At 45.1% G+C, this 19,282-nt stretch overlaps 1 protein-coding gene across 12 annotated transcripts in view; it reads left to right on the top strand.

Annotated features, from left to right (window-relative positions):
- Positions 1-19,282, top strand: part of PTPRT (protein tyrosine phosphatase receptor type T) — a 1,155,533-nt gene that overhangs the window by 1,059,962 nt on the left and 76,289 nt on the right. The gene's annotated exons all lie outside the window — the stretch shown is intronic.

Below are 19,282 nucleotides of genomic sequence, written 5' to 3'. Positions count from 1 at the left end.
TCCCTGGTGGGCGCAGAAGCCTCCTGGATGCTGGTCTCGCTACTCAAAGTATGGTCCCTGGTCCAGCAGCATCAGCAGTCCCGGCAGCATGTCAGAAATACACTGTCCCAGTTCCCACCCTGATCTGCTGCATCAGTTTGGAGTCACATCTTCCTTCAATAGGAAGAGAGAATGGCTTGAGCCCCCATCCTACACATTGAAGAAAAACCAGGAGATGTCCCCTGCCTTCCAGTGATTTCTAGGAGGTCTGCTTGCTCCTGGTCGCCTCTTGCCTCATGGCCATGCTGCTGTTGTGTTTTCAGCACCCCCCCAGTCAATATCTCATCTGGTGACCGCCATCCCCCCTTTCTCTGTACCTCCTCTGCATCCTTGCCTTGGACATCCCTTACCTTGTTCCCCAGCCTGTCCCTATTGCCAGGGACTTGTGAGTAGCAGTTGTTACTGAGGTTTGTGAAATCACAGGATTGCAGTACAGGAAGCACCTGAATGCAAGTCCTTCTGAGGTTCTGGTCACCTGACAGGTCTCTATCCACTTCCTTCCCCAAAGTTCTTTTTAGTGTCCTCAAAATTTCCTTTTTTTCCTCCTCCTTTTTTTCTAGCAGCCAAAAGAGAACTCCCACACTCCCTTTACTTTTTTTATGTGGAACAATTTAGCTTTCTTTATCTCACTCCTTTTGTTTCACTCCTTGCCCATTAGGCCTCACCTTTTGCAAACAAAAAATCGAATGAAAAAAGGAGAAACTCATTAAGATGTTTTCTTGCCCTAAAGAGCATCTCATTCCCCTGGAGGAATTTTGCACCCTTCCTGTGCCAGTCAGAATACAGCTGCAAGCAGCTTTGGAAAGAGCATCTCTTTCTTCTCTTTTCCTCTCTCTCCCTCTCCTCCTCCTTTCCCAAAATATCTTTTGAGCATTTACTGTGTGCCAAGCTCTGGGTTATTTGCACTAGGTTTTCTTGTGGTGGTGGTGTGTTTTTTCTGTTTCACATGCAGCATGTGGCCCAGATATGCTAGGTTCAGTTCAGTGTGTGCAGTGAAAATGCGTTGACTCAGATGCTACGCATTTGCAATTCTTGGTACTGAGGACTAAGTTTAACTCTCAGACTGTATTCTGAGAAAGAGCTTACACAGCAGTATTTCAGAAGCTGTGTGAGGTCATGAAATTGTGCCAGACTATGGGGGAGGGGTCCAGATTCCAATGCAACAAACTGCATGGCCTCTGGTTTTGCAATCTGACTTTTAAAAGTCTTTATTAGTTGAATGAAGAGTTTGGATACGGTGATTACTAAGAGCCTGTCTGGTCCTAAAACTTTATGAGAGTGTAAAACATGGTAGCAAGGGGAACGTTTGACACATTTATGAGAACAAAAACGTTTATGTCAATGAATGTAAGTAATTACCAGCTCAGGAGAGCTAGCAGTTAATTTCAAATATGGTCTAAGTGAAACAGCATTCTTCACATATTCAATCTATAAATTTTGGGAGGATATTGGGTAAGAATCGCAGGAGATAGTCCCATCACCTCGCCTCCCTGGGCCTTATGTCCTAGGAGGTTGCTTGAATGATCTTGGTCTCAGGGGGCTGTGGGGTACAGCAGCTGGAAGCAGGACCTCAGTCCTTGTTTGCTTTGAAAAAAGAGTTCAGCAAAGAGACAAAGATTGTGAAGCAGGTAAAGCGTTTATTAGAAGTGACATACATGTGGAAGAATCCACAGGTGGACTCAGAGTTTTTCGCCCAATAGGAGTGGCTTAGCTCTCTTATATGGGGGAATTTTCCAGGTCCTGTCAGCCAGTCATCTTGCTCATGTCCATATTTGGTCTGACTCAGGGCCCTCTCCAATGTGCATGCACATCTTTCAGCCAAGATGAATTTTCTAGTGTGAGGGTTGAATTTTCTAGTGTGAGGGTTTCTGGGAGGTTGGCAGGACATATTATGGGCTGGCACCCCCCTCCTTCCTTTGACCCCTGAGTATCTTTTCTGCTCACATGTGGTCTGGGATATCTCCTTGACCACAAGAACAAGAAAAAATGTGATCAGCTTATCTTTTATTCAAGCAGGGCTCTGTTGGTACCTCTTGTTCTGAAGTGTCAGGGGGAGACTGTTTGGAGCTGCTCAGCCTGGGGCCCGTCTATCTCCTGCCTCAATCCCGAGCCCTGAACTCATGTGTGATGGGGGAAGGGGGACACACGTATGCACTTGCACTCACTTGTGTAGATCTGTCTGCTGAGCGAATGTCAGGAGAGGGTGTGTTGTTTATAAAGCTATAGTCAATATCCTGAAGGTTGAATAAGTCATCAGTCATAATTTTTGTTTTAAATTTTCAAATAGCATTAAGGGATCGATCTGTGTGGCTTATCTGAAAGGGGGCCAAGTAGTCAAAGCCTGAGAAACACTGTTCTAAGAACTTGCAATCTAAAATTTGAAAACAGAAATACAAATATATTTGACAATTTTGGTGCATTGACACCCAGAATGATGTCACTTTTAAAAGCATCCATCCCTGTGTGGTGGGATTTGGGTTGATATTTTTTTTCTTGGTGTGTGTGTTTGTGCTTTTTTATATTTTCCAAACTTTCTAGCATGGAAATTAACTGCTTTTATAGTGAAAGAGAAAACAATACATGTTGTTCCATCATTTGGACTTCAACCAGAAATAGCATTAAGTAGAATAGACTTGCCCTCAATCATTTCAAATTATATTAATTAGTTAGCTTGAATGCTTAGCTTCTAGTTAACAGTATTTCCTGATTAACTGGAGGTTAATTGGAAGACATTACTTAATAGGAATCTTTCCACAGCGTCTTTCCACTAACTGTAGCTGGATGTTGTTTTGATCATCAAGGCTCCTGTGATGTCTGGAAGCTGCAGACTGAGCAAAGCATCACACATCTACCTGAAGACCATTTCCTGTTGCAGACAGAAGATCCCCGGGCCTCCAGGCCTACTCTGGAGCCACACACCGTGTGCTCTCTTTGTTGCCTGTCACTCCCCTACTCTGCTCAGTTTTTTCATACAAATGAGTGGATTTGACAAATTGACATATAAGAGACCTCTCAGCTGTAGCAAGCTGTGTCTTATAAAATTCAGTTAAATTTTTCTGTCACTTACAAATTTGTTCATTAAATATTTACTGAGTATTTACTATTCCCGAGGACTGTTCTAGATATCTGGGATATGCCAGAGAACAAAAACGGACGAAGATCCTTGTCCTTGTGAAACTTGTGTTCTAGCAGAGGAACCTCAAAATAAACAATAGACTTAATAAGGTTGTTATTTTACAATAACTTATTGTAATGTGTTAGTAAATAATATGGTATGGTAGACAGTAAAAACATACTGTGTTACAAATTACCCCAAATCTTAGTGATGTAAAACAACCAATTTATCATGCATGTTGATTCAGTGAATCAGGAATTTGGACAGGATACAGCAGGGATAGTCTGTCTCTACACCGTGATGTCTGAAGCCTTGACTTGGAAGGCTCTATGGCTTAGGGCTGAAGTGGTCTGGAAGTGTCTTCACTCACATGGCTACCAGCTGATGTAGGCTGTCATCCGGGATCTCAGCTGGGATAGCCAGCTGGAACACCTACACTCAGCCTCTTCAGGTAGCCTGGCTTCTTCACAGCATGCTTGCCTCAAGATCCTTGAACTTCTTCCGTGGTGGTGCAGGGCTCCATTGGTGAGCCTGCTAGCGAACAAACTGGCAAATGTGTTACCCCTTGTGACCTACACTTGGACACCACACAGAACATTCTTACCACCTTCTATTGGTTATAAGCAAGCAATAACTGCCTACATTCTACGGAAGACGAATTAGACTCCATCCCTTTTTTAAAAAAATGTATGTTATTACTATTTATTTGGCTGCACCAGGTCTTTGTTGCGGCACATGGGGTCTTCCGCTTTCTTTGTGGCATGTGGGGTCTTTTAGTTGCAGCGTATGAGCTCTTAGTTTGTAGCACGTGGGATCTTGGTTCCCTGATCAGGGATCAAGCCCAGGCTGCCTGCATTGGGAGTGCAGAATCTTAGCCACTTGGACACTTAGCCACCAGGGAAGTCCCTAGACTCCATCTCTTGTTGAAGGGAGGGGCAGCTGCAAGATTCTAAAAGGTAATACAGAACAGGAGCAATTGGAAAATATAATCTGTGGCTTATACAATCTTCCACAAGTAAGTACCATGGGAAATGAAAGAGTACAAGGAAGGGAGAGGGTATATTCCAGGAACATGAAGTGAAAGAGGTTCCAACCCTAAAGAGACTGAAAGGACCGTCTTTAATTATGAGATGTGGGCAGAGACTTTGTGAAAAATATCCAGAGTAAGAGTCCAGATCAAGGGAGTAATATATCTGGCATGTACATGGAGGTCATGGAGTAAGCAGAGTATGCGTGGAGAAAAAGTAATAGAAGGTGTAGTTGGAAAAATAAAAGGAGCCTGACCAAATAGTGCCTTATAAGCCATTATAAGGACTTTAGGCTTTTACTCTGAATGGGATAGAAAGCCACTGCAGAGCTTTGAGAAGACAAGTGATAATTTCCGGACATTATTTTGAAAGACTGATTCTAGTTACTATTTGAAGAATGGAAACAAAGGAAAGAACGTGTAAAAGTAGGGAAACCAGTTGAGAGGCCACTGCAGGAGCTCGGTGACTCACCTGGACTGTGGCAGCAGGGGTGGTGAGAAGTGGTTGCACTATGCATGTATTTTAAGAGCCAACAGACACATTATACATGGCAACTGAGAGAAACAGAGGAGTCGAGGGTAACTCCAGGGCTATTATCTGAGACACTGGAAGGATGGAGTTGCCACCAGTGGAGATGGGAATCTGCAGGTGGAACAGTGAGGATAAGGAAGGAATGGGGAGTTCCGTTTTGAACTAAGCTGTCCAATAGATATCCTAGTGGAGATGAAGAGTGGGCAGCTGGATGTATGAGATTGGAATTTGGAAAAGAAGCCTGGACTTTGGAGAAAATCTGGGGAATCATTGACATAGAGATGATATGTGGCTGTTCAAAGTCAGTGAATATAGACAGAGATGAGGACCGAGGACTCAGTCTCACAGAATTTCAACTGTAAGATGTTAAAGCACTTTTCCTGGACCAAGCATTGTACTGGTCTCCAGGAACTGAGGAGACAAGGTACAGTCTTTGCCTTATGGGGAAAGTGAAAGTTGTTCAGTCATGTCTGACTCTTTGCGACCCCATGGACTATACAAGCCATGGAACTCCCCAGGCCAGAATACTGGAGTGGGTAGCCTTTCCCTTTGCTAGGGGATCTTCCCAACCCAGGGATCGAACCCAGGTCTCCCACACTGCAGGCAGATTCTTTACCAGCTGAGCCACAAGGGAAGCCCAAGAATACTGGAGTGGGTAGCCTATACCTTCTCCAGCAGATCTTGACCCAGGAATCAAACCGGGGTGTCCTGCATTGCAGGCAGATTCTTTACCAACTGAGCTCATAGAGCTTATTCTTAGAGATGGGCATATAAACTGACCAGTTCACTATTTAGTAAAATGGCACAATGGAAGCATCCTCAGAGCACTATCCAGTCCCATCACTTCATGGAAAATAGATGGGGAAACAATGAACACAGTGACAGACTTTATTTTCTTGGGCTCCAAAATCACTGCAGATGGTGACTGCAGCCATGAAATTAAAAGACGCTTGCTCCTTGGAAGAAAAGCTATGACAACCCTAGACAGCATATTAAAAAGCAGAGACATTTATTAATTGACAAAGGTCTGTCTAGTCAAAGCTATGGTTTTTCCAGTAGTCATGTATGGATGTGAGAGTTGGACCATAAAGAAAGCTAAGCACCATAGAATTGATGCTTTTGAACTGTGGTGTTGGAGAAGACTCTTGAGAGTCCCTTGGACTGCAAGGAGATCAAACCAGTCAATCCAAAAAGAAATCAGTCCTGAATATTCACTGAAAGGACTAATGGTAAAGCTGCAGCTTCAATCCTTTGGCCACCTGATGTGAAGAACTGACTCACTGGAAAAGACCCTGATGTGGGGAAAGATTGAAGGCAGGAGGAGAAGGGGATGGCAGAGGATGAGATAGTTGGATGGCATCACCAACTCGATGGACATGAGTTTGAGCAACCTCACAAAGAGTCACAAAGAGTCGGACATGACTGAGCGACTGAACTGAACGAAGTGCTATCAGAACCCGTGGAGGTGGCATGCATTGAGCCTAGCCTGAGAGGTTGGATGGCCAGTGGCTTTCTGGAAGACATGAAGTCTAAGTCAAAGCTGAAGAAATAGGAGGGAGCATAGAAGGAGATGAGACTGGAATTGTTAACAGGCATGGGGTTGGGGAAAGGGGGTCTTGTCAGGCTGAGGAGTTTGAATTTTACTCCAGGAGTAATGGGGAGCTACTGAAAAAAGCAGGATTTTTTAAGTTGGATTCACATTTTGGATGCAACTCTTTGTCGCAGACCAGAGCAGGGGAACCAGAAACAAGTAGGCAGCTAGAACAGTAATTCAAGGAAAGTATGAAGTTGCCTGAACCAGGAGACTGGGCCCTGAGCCCAGTTAAGCCCACACACATTCTTTCATATAGAGCCATAAAATCATCTTGTTCTCTTGAGCATGTAAACTTGAATATATACTATATTTTAAGTTCAGTGACTTGAAATAATGCATGACTGGTCCTAAACTGAGAGTCAGAATGCCTAGGTTCAAGTCCTGTCTCTTTCATTAAGTATCTGGGTGACCTTGGGCCAATTACTCCTCCTCTCCAGGCCTCCCTTTTCATATTTATGCAATGAGAGTGCAGGCATTGGTCAAAGGGATCCAAAGAGTGCTCTGTCCGTGCAGGGTTGGGAGTCTCAGTAGGAACCAGTTGTCCAGGCCAGGTGGCTCCTCCATCCTACCCGTATCTCCACTAGACTTCACTCTCTGGGGCTCCCACCCTGCTGGTTATGTCTCAAGCCTTAGCTGCCATGACTGACCAGGGGGCCTTGTGTTCCTAAGTACTCAAGGAGGCCTAAGGCAAATTAACTGCACTTCCCATACAGATCAGAAGCTTCCAACATTGACTGCATGTTAGAATTACCCAGGGAAGTTTTAAGAACACCAACACCCAGGCCATCTTTCAGACTAATTACATCAGAATCTCTGAAAGTGGGATCCAGGGATCAATATTTTCTAAGCTCTCCAGATGACTCTAATGTACTTTCAAGGTAGAGTCGCTGGTCTCAGGAGACCCATGGAGTCCCCAGCACTTGCCTTTCTTGTGCCCACAGACCCCTGCCCTCACCCGCAGAACTGACTGCTGGTGACGTTCGTTGCCTATGGAAGCATGTGGTGACCCCTCAGATCTACCCTGCTGTTGAAACACAGCCACATTAAAGTCAAGGGGCTTCTGCACATGATCTTGGATCTCAGAGTCTTCCTTCCTCCCCTTCCTATCACCCCCAGCCCAAATTCCCCCAGCTTCCCCCAGTTATAAAACAGAAACCCTAAGTGTACCATCAAATGTTAACAGATGTTGACTGGAGAGTTAGGTTTGTCTGTGAGTCCTAGAACCCCAGCCACTATCAGGGTCAGCTGAATATCAAGTTTGGGAAGGATGCTGGGAAAGAAGATGCGGTGACTTTGTGATGGAGAGAAGGAAGAGAATTGTGTTAATCCCTGTCCAATCCAGCCAGCCTGTTGTCATAATGAATAGAACAAGCCCAGTAGGGAAACCAGAAGGTATCTGGTTATTACAGCTCCATTAAGACTATTTAAGGCAACAAGGAACAGCTGTGAGGCATATGATACAGCCTAATGAAGAGCAAACATTTGTTCATCTTCCAGCTCTGGGCAGACACGCTGTGTGCGTGGCTTGTGTGGGGTGAGGCCAGTGGCCAGTGTTGCCATCTTTGTTAGTCGTCTGTGGGTGGTGTTGGGCGGGCAGCTTTGATGGAGTGTAACCATGGAGATGGATGCTTCAAATCACCCCCAGGTGCCCTCTGCTCTGCTCAGAGCCACCCAAGCAAAGACAGAGCCGACCTTCTGCTTCTACAACTTTTTTTTTCCTCCCTTCTCTTGGTAAGAGAGTCACAAAACATCCCACTGTAGGTAACCTCTGGGTTCTGGTCCAGCTCTTCAATTTGCAAATAAGTGATTCTTGGGTAAGGACACAGGGAATTAGTGGCAGAAGCCCAAATCATGAAAGGGAATACCATGCTTGTTCTCCAGCTCTGGAAACTCAAAACGACCAAAATAGAAAGACCTGATTCCACCTGCTTATTTCAGTCCATGTTCCATGGATTAAAATAAGGAGAAAGTGGGCCATTTCCAGAGGTGTCCCAAACACATCATGTGGTTTCAGACTTGGAAGTTTTCCCTGTTAAGAAAGGGCTCATGTTCAAGAGACTATTAACTGAAACTTTTCCTTTGAGCTTATTTTTATTTTTCCACTTGGTATTCTGTTTACAACATAGCAAATAGATATTTTCTATTTAATTGGAACCCTCCCCAATCAAAGGAGCAATTTTGAGGTGCTACCATAGAAAACTATCTCAACTGAGAATCAAGCCCTGGTTCTCAATTTGCCCCTGACACGATGGGTAGACTTGTGTGAGACTCTTCCGTCTCTGGGTCCATGTCTTATCTTCTGTGAAATGTTTATTATATATCATGGACTCCTGAAGCCTGATGATATATGCTTATGCTTCATTTGGCCAGAAACATTTATTGAGTACCTACTGAGTACCTTACACTGAGTAGAGTACTGGGGATAGTTAGAAAGATAAAAACAGTAAATACCCTACTTTAAAGGAAGCACATGGTCTTACCACACCATGTAATTATATAAAAGCACTCTAGTTAGCATGCTTTGAGAAAGGGCAGTCCAGGGTGAAAGCAGGTTTTGTTGTTTAGTTTTGCTTTTTGTCAGTTATTACTTCAAGAACAATTAGAAATTTTCTAAAAGATGAGACACTGAGTTGAAGAAAAGAAGAAGGCTGAGTTGAAAAAAAGTATGCATGACAAAGCAAACCACACATTTAGGGGCTCAGAAACATAAAGGGATTGAAATATTGCGAGTCACCTCTTACATGGGAAACAAAGATGCCTGTCTAGGAAATGAGAAAACTCAAAATGAAACTAGTTGGGGAGATAAATAGGAAGTTTTCACAGTTTTCCTGAACAGAATTAACCAAAAAAAAAAAAAACAATTAACATACCCTTTGCCAGTCCACCCCTTAATTCTAGCTGACCTCAAGTTTAGGGGAGAGCTGTTGACCCAGAGACACCTCCCAAAAGCTCACATGTGAAGATAGAGAAAATGTGTGGACAGGGCCAACAGGTTATAGCTTGGGATGGGATTCAGGGGTCTCTGAGATCACAGACGCAGGGATGGGAGGAATAGAGGTATCCTAGTATGAGCTTTCCCAGCAAACCATAGGCCTCTTGGAGGTAAAGCCAGCATCTTGCTCTTCTCTCTTCTCTGAAACATATGGAAAATAGTATAGTAATCAGTTCAGTTCAGTCACTCAGTCATGTCCGACTCTTTGCAACCCCATGACTCACAGCACGCCAGGCCTCCCTGTCCATCACCAACTCCCAGAGTTCACTCAGACTCACATCCATCGAGTCAGTGATGCCATCCAGCCATCTCATCCTCTGTCGTCCCCTGCTCCTCCTGCCCCCTATCCCTCCCAGCATCAGAGTCTTTTCCAATGAGTCAACTCTTCGCATGAGGTGGCCAAAGTACTGGAGTTTCAGCTTCAGCATCATTCCTTCCAAAGAAATCCCAGGGCTGATCTCTTTCAGAATGGACTGGTTGGATCTCCTTGCAGTCCAAGGGACTCTCAAGAGTCTTCTCCAACACCACAATTCAAAAGCATCAATTCTTCAGCGCTCAGCCTTCTTCACATTCAGACTTTCACATCCATACATGACCACAGGAAAAACCATAGCCTTGACTAGACAGACCTTTGTTGGCAAAGTAATGTCTCTGCTTTTAAATATGCTAGCTAGGTTGGTCATAACTTTCCTTCCAAGGAGTAAGTGTTTTAATTTCATGGCTGCAGTCACCATCTGCAGTGATTTTGGAGCCCCCAAAAATAAAGTCTGACACTGTTTCCACTGTTTCCCCATCTATCTGCCATGAGGTGATGGGACCAAATGCCATGATCTTCATTTTCTGAATGTTGAGCTTTAAGCCAACTTTTTCACTCTCCACTTTCACTTTCATCAAGAGGCTTTTTAGTTCCTCTTCACTTTCTGCCATAAGGGTGGTGTCATCTGCATATCTGAGGTTATTGATATTTCTCCCAGCAATCTTGATTCCAGCTTGTGTTTCTTCCAGTCCAGCATTTCTCATGATGTACTCTGCATACAAGTTAAATAAGCAAGGTGACAATATACAGCCTTGACATACTCCTTTTCCTATTTGGAACCAGTCTGTTGTTCCATGTCCAGTTCTAACTGTTGCTTCCTGACCTGCATACAGATTTCTCAAGAGGCAGGTCAGGTGGTCTGGTATTCCCATCTCTTGAAGAACTTTCTACAGTTTCTTGTGATCCACATAGTCAAAGGCTTTGGTGTAGTCAATAAAGCAGAAATAGATGTTTTTCTGGAACTCTGTTGCTTTTTCCATGATCCAGCGGATGTTGCCAATTTGATCTCTGGTTCCTCTGCCTTTTCGAAAACCAGCTTGAACATCAGGAAGTTCACGGTTCACATATTGCTGAAGCCTGGCTTGGAGAATTTTGAGCATTACTTTACTAGCATGTGAGATGAGTGCATTTGTGCGGTAGTTTGAGCATTCTTTGGCATTGCCTTTCTTTGGGATTGGAATGAAAACTGACCTTTTCCAGTCCTGTGGCCACTGCTGAGTTTTCCAAATTTGCTGGCATATTGAGTGCAGCAGTTTCACAGCATCATCTTTCAGGATTTGAAATAGCTCAACTGGAATGCCATCACCTCCACTAGCTTTGTTCATAGTGATGCTTTCTAAGGCCCACTTGACTTCACATTCCAGAATGTCTGGCTCTAGATGAGTGATCATACCATCATGATTATCTGGGTCGTGAAGATCTTTTTTGTACAGTTCTTCTGTGTATTCTTGCCACCTGTTCTTAATATCTTCTGCTTCTGTTAGGTCCATACCATTTCTGTCCTTTATTGAGCCCATCTTTGCGTGAAATGTTCCCTTGGTATCTCTAATTTTCTTGAAGAGATCTCTAGTCTTTCCCATTCTGTTGTTTTCCTCTATTTCTTTGTATTGATCGTTGAGTATAGTAATACCAAATATTAATGTAATTGATTTGCAAAGTACTGGTGAAAACAATTTGTGAATAAGAATAGTTCCATCCAGAACTTCCCTGGTGGTCCGGTGGTTAAGAATCTGCCTGCCAATGTAGGGGACACAGGTTCCATTCCTGATCCATGAAGATCCCACATGCCACGAGGCAACTAAGCCTGTGCACTGAACTGCTGAGCCCACACTCTAGACCCACGAGCTGTACCTGCTGAGCTCGCGCACCCTGGACCCCATGCTCAGCCACATAAGAAGCCCAAGATGGCTAGATGGCATCACCAACTCAACAGACATGAGTTTGAGTAAACTCCAGGAGTTCGCGATGGTCAGGGAGGCCTGGTGTGCTGCAGTCCATGGGGTCTCAAAAAGTCAGACACAGCTGAGCAGCTGAACTGAACACCATAAGTAAAGAGTAGACCTCACTCACCTCAGCTAGAGGTACCCGCCATGCAGCAACAGAGACCAGCACAGCCAAAAAAAAATAATAATTTTTTTTTTTAAGAAAAGAATAGTTCCATTCAGAAAGTTAAAAGGCAGTATTTCTTAAAGAAACTGACACAGAAAGACCCTTATATCCATGGGCTATCTCTGTAGGTGTGTAGAGTGTCCTTAGGGTCAATCTTCCCCAGGAATTTGCTGATTCCATCTACCTTCCTACCCAAAGCAGTGGTCCTTTTTTATTTATATGTATGATTTTATTTATGTATTTGTGTGTGACTTTGCTGGGTCTTCCTTGCTGCGTGGGCTTTGCTCTAGTTGTAGAGAGCAGGGGCTCCTCTTCATTGTCATGCACAGGCTTCTTATCGCTGTGGCTTCTTTTGCTGCAGAACCCAGGTTCTAGGGCACCTGGGCTTCAGTTGTTTTGGTTCCCAGGTTCTAGAGCACAGGCTCAGTAGTTGTGGTACACAGGCTTAGTTTCTCTACGGCGTATGGGATCATCCCAGACCAGGGATCAAACCCATGTCTCCTGCACTGGCAGGCAGATTCTTTATGACCAAGCCACCAGGGAAGCCCCCAGAACAGCAGTTCTTAAACGGTGCTATGTGTCAGAACCACCTGGAGTTAGTAAAGAACATTGAGACACTGGTTCACTGATGTGGGACAGGGTGCAGGCCTCTGCATGCTACCAAATTCTCTAGACTGTCTGGATCCCTACCAAAGTGTGAGAACCACTGACCTAAAATTTGTCGTTTAAAGGAAATCGTGTCACTTTTAATGGGGCCTTTTAAAGAGAGCTCTGTGACTCTCTATGCAGACACACGTTCAACTCTTCTGCTTGTTCCAAGCTTCTGTCACAGACAAATACCCCCATCTTGTTGCCATCTGATTTTCAACTCAGCATCTCCTGCCGAACTCATAAATTACCGTCTACTTAGTGACACGGCACACAATAATATTTGCTCTCCTGATGCCACTCTGAGCAGACGTCATTAGTCATCCTCCCCTGCCTTCTCTGTCCACATTTATAATATCTGAGGTGTGCTCTTTTCAGCAGAGGAGGAGGCATTTGTTGAAAGCATGGCCTCTGCCAGGGCCACTGCTAACTCAAAGAGCACCTTAGAGTGAAATAGCAAAAAATACACCTGTCTCAAGATACTTGACTTTATCACCTTCCAGAAAATGTTCATAATATGTACAGAAATCTCTCATGCCTACCAGATGCATGGTGTTCACTTAGGTGTGATGATTTTGAGTTATGTACAACCTGTACAACCATCCATGATGTCTCTTGCCATCCATCAGCTAACCATGGTCTTCAGTAAACATGGGTATTTATCAAACTCTTGGACCACAGTTGAGACCAGACCTTAGGCTTCCAATGACCGATGAAACTCCTTCTCACTCCCTGAATATGTGTCTTGCCTGTACCTAGGGTGACCAACTTGTCCCAGTTTGTTTGGGGTGGTCCCTGGTTTTGTTTTTTTTTTTTTGCTTTTATTTATTTTTTTCCAAACTTTTTATTTTGTGTTGGGGTATAGCCAATTAGCACTGTTGTGATGGTTTCAAGTGAACAGCGAAGGGACTCAGCCATCCATATACATGTATCCATTCTCCCCCAAATTCCCCTGCCATCCAGGCTGCCACATAACGCTGAGTAGAGTTCCACGTGCTGTACAACAGATCCTCATTGGTTATCCATTTTAAATATAGCAGTGTGCATGTGACCTCAGGATGGTCCCGGTTTTAAACAAAAGTCCTGCATCCTGGGAACCCCTTTCGTCTGAGGCAAACCAGGAAGGATGTTCAGGGAGCCCCCTGTCTTTGATCTGGTGACAATAAACTGTGTGTTTCTGCTCAGTAGGAAGCAGGAGAATGAATTCTGGGAGTGAGCCCAGGAGGCTTGATAGCTTATCCTTGGGGCAGAAGAGTCTGAATACCTGTCATGTGCCAGCTACCTGTGAGCACTATCTCTGGTCGTCACCAATCATCGTAAAACTCCAGGGGTGTATTATGTTTAATTTATTAATACATGCTACAATATTTATTGGAGGGATGCAGTGTGTACAGTTCTATGAGTTTAAACAAATGCATGGAGTCATGTAAACACCCAAACAATCAGGATACAGAAGAGTTCCATCAGCAAAAGATTTACTTGCTGCCCCTGTGTAGTCAAGTCTTCCCCTCTGCCCCTCACCTGAAGGTTTCATTATTGACTTAACTGTCAGAAAAGTTCATTGAGATTTGGAGTGGTGAAATGATTGGCAGTAAAAATATGCAAACACTTTAGTCTGTCTGCCTTTTGCAAAGCTCTGCCTGTCCCTGTCTCATATGCATGGCCAGAGATTTTTTTTTTTTCACGCTATACATGAGGGAAAGACCCAGGTAAGATGGTTCTCCTTGGTGAAGACTGTCCAGGGTCTTCCCTGCACCAGAAGAGTGGAATAATGGGGAGAGTCATGGGATCTCCTGCCCAGGGAAAACCTGGCAGGGTGGGCTCATCCTGGAGGAAGCAAGCCCTCAGCTGTGCCCTGGAATGTCAGCCAGGAACCGCCTGGTCAACAGCGCCTGGGCCTGGTTTTGCTGCATGCCAGGGCATATCATATCCAATTATCTCCAGGGATATAGCCAGGCTGAAGGGAGTAAGGAGGGCATCGTAGCTGTAACAGAATCTGCTGAGGTTAGTGGATGAACAGGTGAAAGGAATGGATCAGGGCACTCTCAGCTGTGGATCGGAGGTGAGCTGCTCTTGGAAGCCCTGTGTCCTGATGTCTTACTGCTGGGGGCCTAACTCAAGGAGGCTTGAGCAGAGTGTCCAAAGAAGGGTGGCAAGTTTCAGAAAAGACTTTCATATTTCAATAGGATCAAACCAATAGGTAGGAAGAGGAATCAGCCAGGCAAGCATGAGGGCCAATTCTCAGTTCTAACAGGAGATTGAAGTGTGAATGGGGGAGACCATGGTAGCTTACAGAGTGCTGTGATTCAGCAGAGTCGGGCAGTAGAAGCCTGAGACGTGTGGTCAGGGGATCCGAGCTCCCACTGGCTCCAGAGGACCTCAGCTCCATGACTGGGAGGGATGGTGGCTGGAATGCAACCAAAAGAAGAGTTGGTCTGGGACAAGTGACAGGTGATAGTCTTATCCTGCAGTCTGTGAAGCCTGTCAAGAAGGGTAAAGGGAGGGTTCAAGAGGCAAGTGCTCTTAGCCACTTGTCATGATGCTGGTACTGGTTAGCCTCCCTATTAAAAAAAAAAAAAGTCCAAAGTATCCCCGTTGACTTAAAATATCTTGTATCTTTGGCTGTGGTTCACAAGACCTCAACTGAGCAACACACCATCCTCATATGTCACTTACGTTCTCTCAACTCTGGAGAGCCTCCCTTCAATTTCCAGAACACACCAACCTCATTCCATCTCAGGGCCACTGTACCCACTGTCATTCTGGAACATTCTTCCCCCAGCTCTTGTCACGGCTGGCTTCTGCTTATCATCTATTTTTCAGCTCAACCGTGAGACCTACTGGAGTTGAACAATCTAGACCTAGAAACTGTGGGACATCTCAGGAAGAGGATGTCAGAAAGGACTTCTAGGACGTGGGCTGTGTTAGGCGATGTGGGGCTTTGTTCTACTGGACACCATCAGGAAGTGGTAGGATTGGGTACCTTAGTAAATCTTATTAGAAGGGGCACAAGCTTGAGGCTAAAGCTTAAATTGGCACAAGGAGCAGCAGTCACTCATAGGAGCCAGGATAGGGGTGGGGTTTTGGCATGGACAGTATTCCTGCCTTTGTTTATGTTAGAATAGGCTTCCTTGGTAGCTCAGACGGTAAAGAATCCACCTGTAGTACTGAAGACCTGGGTTCAATCCCCAAGTCAGGAAGATCCCCTGGAGAAGGGAGCGGTTACCCACTCCAGTATTCTTGCCTGGAGAATTCCATGGAGAGAGGAGCCTATTGGGCTACAATCCATGAGGTCAGAAAGAGTCGGACATGACTGAGCAACTAAGCATAACCACAGAGTGGTCGTGTTTTTGCCTTTCTCCATCTGGGTCTCAGAGTTGCCGTGTCTGATGTTGGCATTCAGGGAAATTATGTTCAGCAGGAAAGCACCAAGGTCCAGCTGGGAGTGCCAGGCCAGCTCCCAGAAGTCAGGGGCTGCGCTTTTCCTTCTCAGATGTCACTTTTTCAGAGTCCTGCCCGATTCAGCCAGCCTAACTTGCTCCCTTATCCTGAGTCACTGTCTATCCCAGGACTTCGTTTGCTGCCTTTGTAGCACTTGTCGTAAGTAAGAATTATCTTGTTTATTGTTTGCATCTTCATACAACTAGACAAAAAGCCCATGAGATCTCATCTGCTGTGTCCATTTTTATTATTTCTGGGACCTAGCACGGTCCTGGTACTCAGATTGTCACAAGGAAAGAAAGGAAAGAAGAAGGGGTAAAGGGAAGATGAGCTCACCTGATATGTATTCTTGGGTCAGTCATTTCCTGTTTCCGGACTTCACTGTGCTGATCTGAATCCTTTTGAGGATTCAGTGGTTGCTACAGCTGCCTCCAGAGAGGCAGGCATCCCCAAATGTACCTTGTAGGACTGAAAAAACCTGACCGCCTGAGAAAAGCAACACCAGAGGAGTTAGAAGCATTTCCACACTCAGGGAAAAGTGTAAAAATAGAGCTCAGCACTCTCAGGAGAAGTGGGTGAGAAAAGGAAAGTGGAGATTGATAATGGATGAATGTAATGAGATGGCAATTTTGGTTTCAAAAGAATGTGATGAGCTCCTAATGACTGCCACCATTCCCTGGTCAATCTACTGTAACTAGCCACTAATGCAAAAATAATGCCCCTCAGCTGGCTCACTTTGAAGATGGAGAGGAGTCTCCCTTTCATACTTTCACCCCCTCGTGTTTTTTCCCTTCCTAAGATTATCCCCTATTAGACTGTAGCTCCCTAAAAATGGAAATGGATGTGTGATCAAAGTCTGCAATTTAAGGAGTCATAACCACTCCCTCCTGGGCAGCTCCGTGGTGTTTCCTGTCTGCCTTTGTCAACGTCATCCCAGCCCCCGGGCCCACCCATTCTCCTTCATCCCCCCCCCCCACTCCCAGGGGGACACAGAGGCTCTCAGAGCTGTGCCAGCAGTCTCTGTGGTCTCTACGGAGAAGTGCCACTCAGCACAACTCATCAGGACCATTTAGGGTTTTTCAGAGGAGATCGCCACACTGGGTTTATCCTGAAGAGCATGGCCTGGATAAGGACTGCCAAACTGTGCCATCCCGGGCCCCAGGTGGACATACGCCTGTGTTCACCCAGGGGGTGGACGGGGACATTCATTAACCTCTGCAGTGTCGCAGTGCAGAGGGAGCATGCGAGGGGCCCCATGGATCAGGGTAAAGGCACGGGACATGGAAACAGGGTAAATGAAAAGCCCCAGTGGGTCTGTCCAAAAGCGAAGAAAAAAGCTTTTGTGTGTAGTGAGCTCTCCACCACTGAGGGCATCCAAATAGCAGAGTTAGGGATCACTTTATCAGCTGCCTGGAAGCCCATTGTAGGAAGGAGCACAGATAACTTATTTTAAAGGTCACCTCCAGTTCTCAGATTCCAGGATCTTTGCCTTCTGTCTGCACAGCATCCACCTCACCCACTATTTTTTTCATCTATCCATCCATTCATTTATTCAAAGGCGGTGATTCAAGCACATATGAAATACAAAGCATTGGTTTATGAAGATACCATCGTGAATAAGATGCTACCACTTATCTAGAGTGAGTTACCTAGATAAGATATTCAAATCATCAGATGTAAACAGTCCGTATAATAACAGAAGTAACTGACTAGCTGGGACACAGTGGCATGGTGGGAAGGTAAGCAAGGAAGGTTTCACAAAAGAGAAGGTGCTTGAACCGGGTTTGGAAGGATATGTAAGAGTTTTACCAGGCAGACTCGGGTGGGAGAAAACTTCAAACAGAGGGAACAGCATGTGTCTAGTCAGTCTCACAAGTTTATAACACCTGAAATTGTGGCATTGTGTTTAGTTGCTAATCATTGATATATTGATTTAAGGGTAAGCAATGAGATTGGAGGGGCAGCCAGGGTGAAATCATTAAGGATCTTGTATTTAAGAGTTTGGAATTTATCCTGAAGACAGTGACAGGGGGAATAACTGGGTCCTATTCACAGTTTAGAAAGATTTCTCTGATTATACAAGAGAATGGATTGGAAGAGGCAAAACCAAGGCCAGAGGAGACTTGTGGGAAAGTGTTTCTCACTTTTGATAAATTTGGTACATTCACTATTGCAAGAATCATGGCCACACATTAGAATCACTTGGGGAGTTTTAAATACTACTGGCGTCTCTGTCCCTTAGACGCTGATTTAGTGGTCTGGGGTAGGGCCACAGCTTTGGGAGTTTTAAAGCTTCCACAGACAATTCTAATGTTCAGCCATTACGAAACCTTAAGCTAACTGTAACCTGAGCCCTGGCACATAATAGGTGGCCAGCAGATTTTTATTTTTCCAAAAAAAAAAAAATATGAAAACATTCACAGGGTGCTCTGCTTGGTTTCACACCACTTTGGGTGGATGTAATTAATTAGATAAACACCAGGAAGTCCATTACTACGACTGAGACCAACACACCCAACCCCTACAAAGACCCAGGAATATAGAGGCCTGGCAAGTTGCCTGAAAGAGCTGGGATGAGAGGATAAGGCCAAGGCTGGACTCTGGCTTCTGAAGAGTTCCATGCAAAAGCAGGAACCATTTGCATTCTACAGGTGGCCTGTGCTGGTGATGACAGGGATGCAGGGTGATGGTCAATTACAACGAGGAGTAAGCAGAGGATGAAGAGAAGGAAAAGGAGACGCAAGTCCTCCACTTGCAGAATGAGCACTCTCTTATCTCCCTAACACTTTTTTCACACGCAGATTTAGCGTAGAGCCTCGTGCCTGTTTGCTTCTCCAGGGTACAAGTCGAAGGGTTTCTGACACCCAGAGAACTACATTCTGATCAAGTAATAGCTGGGAAGGTGCCCTGTTATCCCAGTCTAAAACCCTGGGCAAAACTAAGTTGGAGAACATGGCTTAGCCCGGGCAAGCACCTGTCACCCCATCTCCATTCACTCTGGAATGGCTTGGTAACAGAATGGACACCCATTCTATCTACCCAGCCACTGCCTAGCTGAGGAACATGATCATGCTTCTAGAATAAAGCTCAGTAAACTACAGCCACAGGCTGAATCCAGCCCAGCACTTGTGTTTGTAAATCAGGTTTTAGTGGAACGCAGCCACGCCCCTGTGTCTGCACTGTGTCTACGACTGCGTTCACTTTCGCTCCACAACACCGGAGTTGAGTTTGAGTCGTTGGAACAGAGACTCCCTGACTTACCAATCCCATACCGCCTATTATCTGACCCGCTATAGAAAAAGCTTGCCAACTCCTGCACCACGAAAAGACCCACCTAGGCTGGCTTGAAATAGACATAGGAGACTGGAAGCGGAAAAGGGGGCATCCTGAATGGTCTGGGCTTGGAAGAGATAGTGGTCCTGCCTGCCTGTAAAACATCACCTGCTGAATGGCTGAATTTCTGACCAAT

This window comes from Bos taurus, chromosome 13 (genome assembly GCF_002263795.3).
Source record: "Bos taurus isolate L1 Dominette 01449 registration number 42190680 breed Hereford chromosome 13, ARS-UCD2.0, whole genome shotgun sequence".
Classification (NCBI taxonomy): domain Eukaryota; kingdom Metazoa; phylum Chordata; class Mammalia; order Artiodactyla; family Bovidae; genus Bos; species Bos taurus.
Note: the sequence above shows the minus strand (reverse complement) of the source record. Positions and strands in the feature narration are given on the sequence as shown.